The 8,666-nt window shown below is 34.7% G+C and overlaps 1 pseudogene; it reads left to right on the top strand.

Moving 5' to 3' along the window:
• Positions 1–2,005: 2,005 nt before the first annotated feature.
• On the top strand, positions 2,006–3,626 carry LOC116551225 (annotated as a pseudogene).
• Positions 3,627–8,666: the final 5,040 nt, after the last annotated feature.

Genomic DNA, 8,666 nt, shown 5'->3' with positions numbered 1-8,666 from the left:
TTAAGGCTACTAACAAGTTGGGATAGCTTAAGTTCATGATAATCTGCCTTGTTGTTTTCATTAATTGAAGTTCTGTTAGAATGTGGCCTAACTAATCATCAACAATCTCTAGTTAAACAGGCAAATAGCAAAGCTTATTGGAAGAATGCATAAAATATGTTTGAATCATAGCCAGTATTGTTTGCCAAACAAAATATTAAGCAGTATTTATCTTACTACCTTGAAACATGCAGATAAATATTTCTTTTAACTACTTTATCATCTTTCTCTTTTCCTCCATTCCTCCCTGTCCTCTACTTTTTATTACTTATGGAAACAAATTACTGACATTTTCAAGATACGCATGATTCTGATTAATAATTTGATTAATATCAGATAGAATGATAAATGCAAGAGAAATAAATTTTGATTTAATCTCTGCCTTTTTTTCTTTTTTGGTACAGCAGCTTACCCTTTAGCCTAACATATGAGTATCCAAATTTTGTAAGTTGGAAAATGACAGCCATATAGAATAAGTTTGCCAGCATTTTCCAGCAACTACTAGGTGGTAGTAGATAGTTCCTTGAACACATCTGCCAATGAAAATCCATGTCATGAGATAGTGCCTCTCATGTGATATATTTGAAAACAATTAAAAAGGTAAGTTCACACCTCATCTAACTCTCGGACTGATGGTTATCCTATTTTTGTGATAGGGTAGTAACGTATGAAGAGAAAAACTGAGCCTTATATGAGTAGCTCACTTATGCTATTCCAAGGTATCAAGTTGCAAATAATTCTTATCCTTTGCTCCTCTCTGCTTATTATTCAGAACTCCAAATCTGTTTCAAAAAGAAATGCAGAGTGACCACTCTTCTTTGGTAGTATTTTTAATATTTTTGTTTATTCCTAGAATTCCATAGTAATATCTCAAACCCACAATGGCTTGCAAGAATTTCTGAGCACCAGGCAATGCTGAGAGCCTTGCCTAACCCTGATAAGAAAATTCACATGTAAAAGCCTGAATGTCAGTTAGCTGAGAGGCAAGTTATATCTTTTTATCCATTTTTATATTAACCATTTAACAATCAACTCATATGCAATTTTAGCTTAATAGAAATGTTTGTGAGCCAAATGTGAAAAAAAATGTTATATTTATTAAGATATGATAATCTTTACTCTCTCCAAATTAAAACAACTTAAAAAAACCAATTTCCTTAAAGAAGATGCTATAAATTATATATATTTAATTTCTCAATGAAAATCCCACATAATATATTTCAGAAAACATTATCTTCTCAGATTTGTCAACAAATTTAATTTATATTTCCTGTATAAAAGAATTACAAATTTAATTTATAGTTCCTATCTCATTTCACTCTAAAAAATGATCTTCATAGTGTAATGAATAATGGATTACTTTTTAAGAAATTGTTTATTAATTATTTTCCTCTTATAGGCCATTATACATTGACTAATTTATTTTGATAATAATTTAAAATATGTCATATATATTACAACTAAATATATATATTCTTCCTCCAAAATTCACATTAGTAATTTTAATTTTTGAGAAAAAGCTATCATTTGTCTTAATTTAAAAACGATACAATGTTCAATTTTACAAATATCCCCAAATGTTTAATATTATTTCATGATTAATCATTTACATAATTTTTCTTTCTCTCATGTTGGTTTCTTAAATTAATTGAAAACATAACAGAGGTGCCCTCCCAGCGATGGGCAGCCCGCGCCCACCTGCCTCCAGACCGGGGAACCTGGGTGTCTGTGAGAGCTGGGACACCAGGCAGGGCCGGCAGAGGGGGGAGGAGGAGGAGGAGGAGAGCAAGAATCCGTGGCAGATTCCGTCAACAGATGGTCAGCAAGTTCACATTGGTTTCACAGGCTCTTCAGATAATGGAGTATAAGTCAAGAGAATAGTCAAATTCACATCATTCCTGGCTCTAATCAAACCTTCCTTGCCTCTGGAACACCTCCAGCTAACATCCAGAATCAGGGAGTTGCAATTGGCGGTTCATCTTTCCTGGTCAAACCCAAGTAGTTGCTAATGTGCCTCTTGGTGTTCCAGGAAATATTATGTTTGTACCAATCAATAGTGTCCATCTAGATTCTTTGGGACTCTTGGGCAGTTCTCAGACAATGACTGCAGGCATTAATGCCAATGGACATTTGATAAAGACAGGACAAGCTAGGGATAGTTCAGACAATTCAGAAAGGACTGGTAAGAGAGTTTTTCCTCATACTAATGAAACAAATACTGATAATCATTTAGTTGTGCCAACATCTTCATCACAGTTGACTGTTATGACAGTTCAGTTATATTACAACAAAACACAAATAGCTTGACTACTTCTAGTGGGCAAGTTCATTCTTCAGGAAAACATATCCAGTCACCTGTTTCAGAAGAGACACAGGCACAGAATATTCAGGTTTCTATAGCACAGCCTGTTGTACCATATCTACAACTTCAAGAGTCTCAGCCGCCAACCAGTCAAGTCCAAATTGTGCAAGACTACATAATCAAGCCCAAACTGGGCAAGACACTACAGACATCCCATAATGTGCAAGCCAGTGGTCAAAACATATCACAAAAGGCTTTGCAAAATCTTCAGTTACAGCTGAAACCTAAAACCTTTTTAATTCAGGCACAGAGAGTGACCCCTTCTAGACAGATAACTTAGCAAACGTGTCAAGTATAAGAGGTCCAGAATGCAGAATTTGCAAATACAGAATACTGCTGCCCAACAAATAACTTTGACACCTGTTCAAACACTCACACTTGGTCAATTTGCGGCAGGTGGAACCTTCACTTCAACTCCAGTTAGTGTAAGTACTGGTGAATTGTCAAATCTACAGACAGTTAGAGTAAACTCTATAGATTCTACTGGTATACAGGTATACCCAGGAGAGAATGCTGACAGCCCTGTAGATATTAGGATCAAGGAAGAAGAACCTGAGCCCGATGACTGGCAGCTCAGTGGTGATTCTACCTTGAATACCAATGACCAAACACACTTAAGAGTACAGGTGGTAGATGAAGAAGGGAACCAACAACATGGAGAAGGAAACGGACTTCTGAGGGTAGCTTGCATCTGTCCCAACTGTAAAGAAGGTGGTGGGAGAGGTACCAATCTCGGGAAAAAGAAGCAACACATTTGTCATATACTAGGATGTGGTAAAGTCTATAGGAAGACCTCACATCTGAGAGCCCATCTGCATTGGCATTATGGAGAACAAACTTTTGTTTGTAACTGGATGTACTGTGGTAAAAGATTTACTCAAAGTGATGAATTAGAGATACAGAAGAACACATATAGGTGAAATGAAATTTGTTTTTCCAGTGATTCCCCTGCCTCAGTGACCATCTTGCCAAACATAATAAAACACACCAGAATAAAAAAGGCATCCACTCTAGCAGTACAGTACTAGCATCGGTGGAAGCTGTGTGAGACAATACTTTGATTACTGCAGGAGGAACAACATTTATCCTTGCAAATATTCAACAAGGTTCTGTTCAAGGGGTAGGAACTGTTAATACTCCCACCACCAGCAATCAAGATATCCTTACCAACACTGAAACACCTTTATGGCTTGTCACTGTTTCTGGAAATGAGACAATGGACTAAATATTACACAAATACAAATGCATTGTACTTAGATGAATATTGTTCCTAAGTTCTCAGATATCTTTGTATTGATGTGCAAAATTTTTGGATTGACAGTAACTTGGTTATACATGGCAATGAAATGCCTTACTTTGTATGATATTCCATATTATATTAAAATGGTAAAATTGCATGGGTTTTGTAGATACTTATGGAATCCAGAAGAAATGAAGTTTTACCACATTATATAAAGAAAAAAATTTAATTTAGCAATGCGAATGGTAGTCTAACCCACTGCATCCATCCTGTGTAGTTTACTGTAAAAATGAGAAATGTTGGTATTTATCTATCGTAAAATAAAAAGCTGGTGAGTGAACGAAATCATGTTATAATAAAAATGTTGTAATTGTCTTGATAACTGGAATTTTTATTATGCATAACTGACAAATAAGTGTCCAAGCAAATGTTACATAGTGTAAGCTTCACTTAGCTTATCAATTTGTCATTTTGAAGCTAATTATTTTAATTAGGTAAACTATGTACAATATTTTAAGCATTATTCTTGTAAAATTTTGAAAACTCCATTTTAACGTGGAACTCTAGGGATAGTCACCTTTTAAATTCTGTTGAAATGCCATGCTTAGGATTTAATTTGCCAAAATATTGTCTTGTTAATATTCTTTCAATAACAAATTTGGGCAATATAATCAATGTTTTAAAAAGTTCAAAATGTATAGCTTGAGGCATTTGGATGGTAAGAAAATGTTATAGTGAATTATCCTTTTTCTTGAATATTGGAGGACCACCAAAAAATAAAATATATTGCCTCTTAGTAGTTATTTTTATCCAATCTCGTTTCCAAAAACCATAAGCCTGATAGTGCCTTAAAAGCAATCATGTAAATTACCAGTAAAGTAAAACATATACAAACAACAAAATCACTTCCATAGTGACAATATACCAGCCATATGGATATTAGTCATAGAAAAGCTAGGGGTTTCATAATTTTTTAAGTCTTCTTTTGTTTTGTCCAGCTAGTCAGTCTGCACTTAAATATCATTTTCCTTTTTTGCTTCTTCCCTTAAAATTTATATGTATGCAGTACATTTAATTGAGAAATGTATTTTTTATTATGCTTTATTTTATTTTTTAATTATTATTTGTATTTTCAATTAAAAACTGTACAAAATAAAGTTAAATTGCTGGTCTTGGAAGAACTATACAACTTTCCTAAATGTATACCTATAACTGTGGCAGTTCATCTACTTAAAAAAATTTGGAATTCTGTTCATTTGTTATTATTAAGATCACCTCAAATTTAAAGACTATCTTACTATACATTTGAAGTGTTTTATAACAATGTGGTAGTTAGTAAAACACTGTTCTTCTTTCTTTTGGAAAAACAAAAGGGATATGGAGTCCAATATTTATTTTAATTCTGTTCTTTTCTCGTATTCAGCAATAAATATGTTTCCTATAGGCCAAGGCAATTTGCAAAAACTAAACCAGACATTCACCATATTAGAAAAAGACAGGACAATTTTATATTATTCTAGAAATAAACTTTATGGAATACCCTATTGAATCTAAGTATTAGTGGCTGCTGCTCTTTCTTAAATTTTCATGCCACATGTTCAAAAATACCTTATATATTTCCTTTTTTAGTGTTCCAGTTGTTGATGAAAGATCCAATGAAATGAAACTAGGTTGGATATCAAAAATTTAAAAGTTTTATCGACAGTATGGTATTATTCTACAATATATAATTTCCCCATTGAAACTGATAGTGATTTTCAAAATTTTATTTGAAGTATTGCAGTGTACAAATAAATTCTGGTGACTTTTTAGTCAGAGTAAAATCATGCTATTTGATAAATACTTTTTTTTTTTTTTTTTTTGAGATGGAGTCTCACTCTGTCGCCAGGCTGGAGTGCAGTGGTACAAACTCAGCTCACTGCAACCTCCGCCTCCCGGGTTCAAGTGATTCCCCTGCCTCAGACTCCCAAGTAGCTGGGACTACAGGTGTGCACCACCAGCCCTGGCTAATTTTTGGTATTTTAGTAGAGACAGGGTTTAATCATGTTGTTCAGGATGGTCTCGATCTCCTGACCTCATGATCTGCCCACCAGTTTTTATTATTATATAAGTGAATAAATTGAATCCAAGGATTTTAAATAATTTGGAGATGCTCATATACACTTAGTTACATATACATTTCTGTACATCACTTCTATATGTTATACCCATCATTTGAGTATCACATATAATCATTAGATGCTTCATTCTTTTAGATGTTTGAAATATGAAGAATAGATAAAACTGTTAAATGATTAAATTAGCCATAACCTACTGAGAGATTTGTGTATATCCTGAGTGTAAGTTGCAACTCATATTTGTATTTTGCCAAAATTCCTTGGTAAAATATATTTAAACTAGGATCAGAATAGAAGAATCAGGAGCTTGGATAAGATGAGACCATTAAGGTGCAAAGTTTAAGACACAAGATTAATAAGAATACAAAAGTGTCTATCATCAAAATAATCACTTTTCAGAGGATGAGTCGATCAGTTGTCTCCAATCTGGAATTGGCCTCTTAGCTTGTTGTGTAGGTGTGGGTTCATTACACGACACAGGATTGGGCAATAGCAGATGAGGCTTAATATTTATTAAAGAGACTGAGCATTAGAACTGATATGAATATAGGCTTTGGAGGTGGTGTGTCTACGCAAGGTGGGAGAGTTGGTCAGGACCTTGAGGCATGGCAGAAACAGAATGCTTGTACAGGTATTGATCGACTTATGACCTATTCAACTTACAACCATTCGACTTTACGACCACAATCGCTAACCACGACTGCTCCACATCTGGCAGTGCAAACGGTGCCCAGCTGGGTGTACGACAGTGCGGACCAGTTTCCGGCAGCACTACTATCTCCGCATGCGTATAGCCTACTCAACTTACGACCAAATCGTGTTACGACCAGTCTGTCAGAACCAATCGTGGTCGTAAGTCGAGCACTAGCTGTACAATGTTTCTTATTGATACTGTTCTAAATAAAGAAAAAGAAGCTAACCTTACTGTGATAATCCTCCAGAAAGAAGTATACTCTTTAGATAAGTCCTTCTCTAATAACAGACAGTGTAAACATAAGTAAATGTTCAACCGATATGAAGTTCCTCTTGTCAAATTTTATGATTCATTAGACCTGGTAAGAGACTCTTTAGCTAGCAAAGAGAAAATGAAACTAATTTTTAAAAGAAGACAATAATATTGCAAGGGTTTGGGATGTCTAAAGGGGTCTGCAGAAATATTTATATTTGAATCTCAAGTTTAGAAAGCCCTGAACTCCATATTTAGATCATCTGGGGACTTGTTCAATTAGAAGAGGCCATCTCACTCTGTGTGTCATCGAGGCAAAGATGGCAGTTGCACCGGGCTCCATGCTCAGCAGTGCCTCATGCTTGATTTAAAGCTCTGCTGTCACTGTCTTGACATTGTTACTGGATCTGAACAAGGAGTTCCATGCTTTTCTTTTGCACTGTGCACTACACATTACATAACTGGTCCTGCATAGGGGTGAGATATGGTACCTGTGCAAGAAGGGCAAATAGGAAGGATAATTTTCTAAGTATGCAGCAAACATCAAATGATACTAAGTGATACCTCATGTTATTGAACTAAATAACGTGAGAAAAATACATTCAAAGTTTTGAAGCTGATTTCTATTGTTTGAGAGCAACATCTTCTGAGATGTGGTGAAGGTGATATTGTAGTCAAGTGGATGTAAATTCTGCATTTTTACCTGGAGATCAGACCTTTAGATATGAGGCCATGCAACATAGTTAAAGGGGAATCTGGAATTAGATGATATTTCTTTAAAATACTAACTTAGGCACTCATGAATACTGTGCTTCATGACCTTAGGCAAGTTCTATGTTTTCTCTTGCTCCACTGAAAACTTGAGTACTAATGCCCATTTATGAGGCAGCAAACAGGTAGCCATCAAAAATGTGTCCTATGATGCTGGCCTCGTGTCTTAAATTGTTTAATTCTTTTCTAACATTAAGCAGGAGTAGGTTTTTAAGCCCAAATACAGATCATTGGCTTTATTGAAAAGAGAGAAATTTTGACAAAATTGGGCTAGCATGACAGAAATCCCCTGAAGCTAATGCCTGCTTGCTTTACAGAAGATTGTCTCCTCCACTTTGAAACTTTTCCAGCATTCCGTATTTCATCCTCTGCCCTCTTCATCCAGGTGCTGGATTATTGTAGACATCTATGTTTTTTTCCCGACCCACTTTAGAGGGTTTAAGAGAGAATTAAGTAGATAGCAAAAATGACATGCTCAGCACATATTTAATGCTAAACAAAGAAAAGTATAGAAAATTGTGACAGCAATGCTGCTGCTGCTGCTGCTATTTGATAATGACATCCTAGTTGGCTAATATTATATAATCTTCATAACAACTCTAAGAATTAAACACTAGTAGTATCTCCTTTGCAACAATATGTAAAATAAGTTTAAAAAGAGGTCATAAATATGAATTTTAAAAGAGGTCATGTAACTTTCCCAAACCCACAGAGCTAGTAAGAGCCAGGGTTAAGATTAAAACTGAGGGAGTCTGTTTTGAGAGTTTTTCATTCAAGTTCTGCTGTTATTACTCCTACTCTAATTTAGTAGTTATGGACATATAATTTCAAATTCTGCACAATGGTAGAATATTCTAATTTTAAATGTGTAATGAGTCATGATAATTAAACAAATAAGTGGAAATGCAAGGATATTTGTTACTGAATATTTTTATTCCACATAATTCATATGCAAATTATAGACAAAAAGGTGTGTTACTGAATAGAGGTGAGAGAATATCCAGTTTATACCCCTGAAGTCTAAATATGTATATATCTCAGATGATCATAACAGCTTCAGAGAGCTTTTACATATAATTGTGCATGAAAATGCAACAAGCAGCTTATTGCAAGAATGATTTCTGTTAAACTAATTTTTAATAATTATTCTGTTCCTACTTTTAATATTTCTTTTGACTTCACCCCTTCCTC

The sequence above is a fragment of the Sapajus apella genome, unplaced genomic scaffold (assembly GCF_009761245.1).
Source record: "Sapajus apella isolate SASKATOON/1434 unplaced genomic scaffold, GSC_monkey_1.0 scaffold9, whole genome shotgun sequence".
NCBI classification, from domain to species: domain Eukaryota; kingdom Metazoa; phylum Chordata; class Mammalia; order Primates; family Cebidae; genus Sapajus; species Sapajus apella.
The sequence above is the reverse complement of the archived record's forward strand: the minus strand, read 5'-3'. Positions and strand labels throughout refer to the sequence as shown.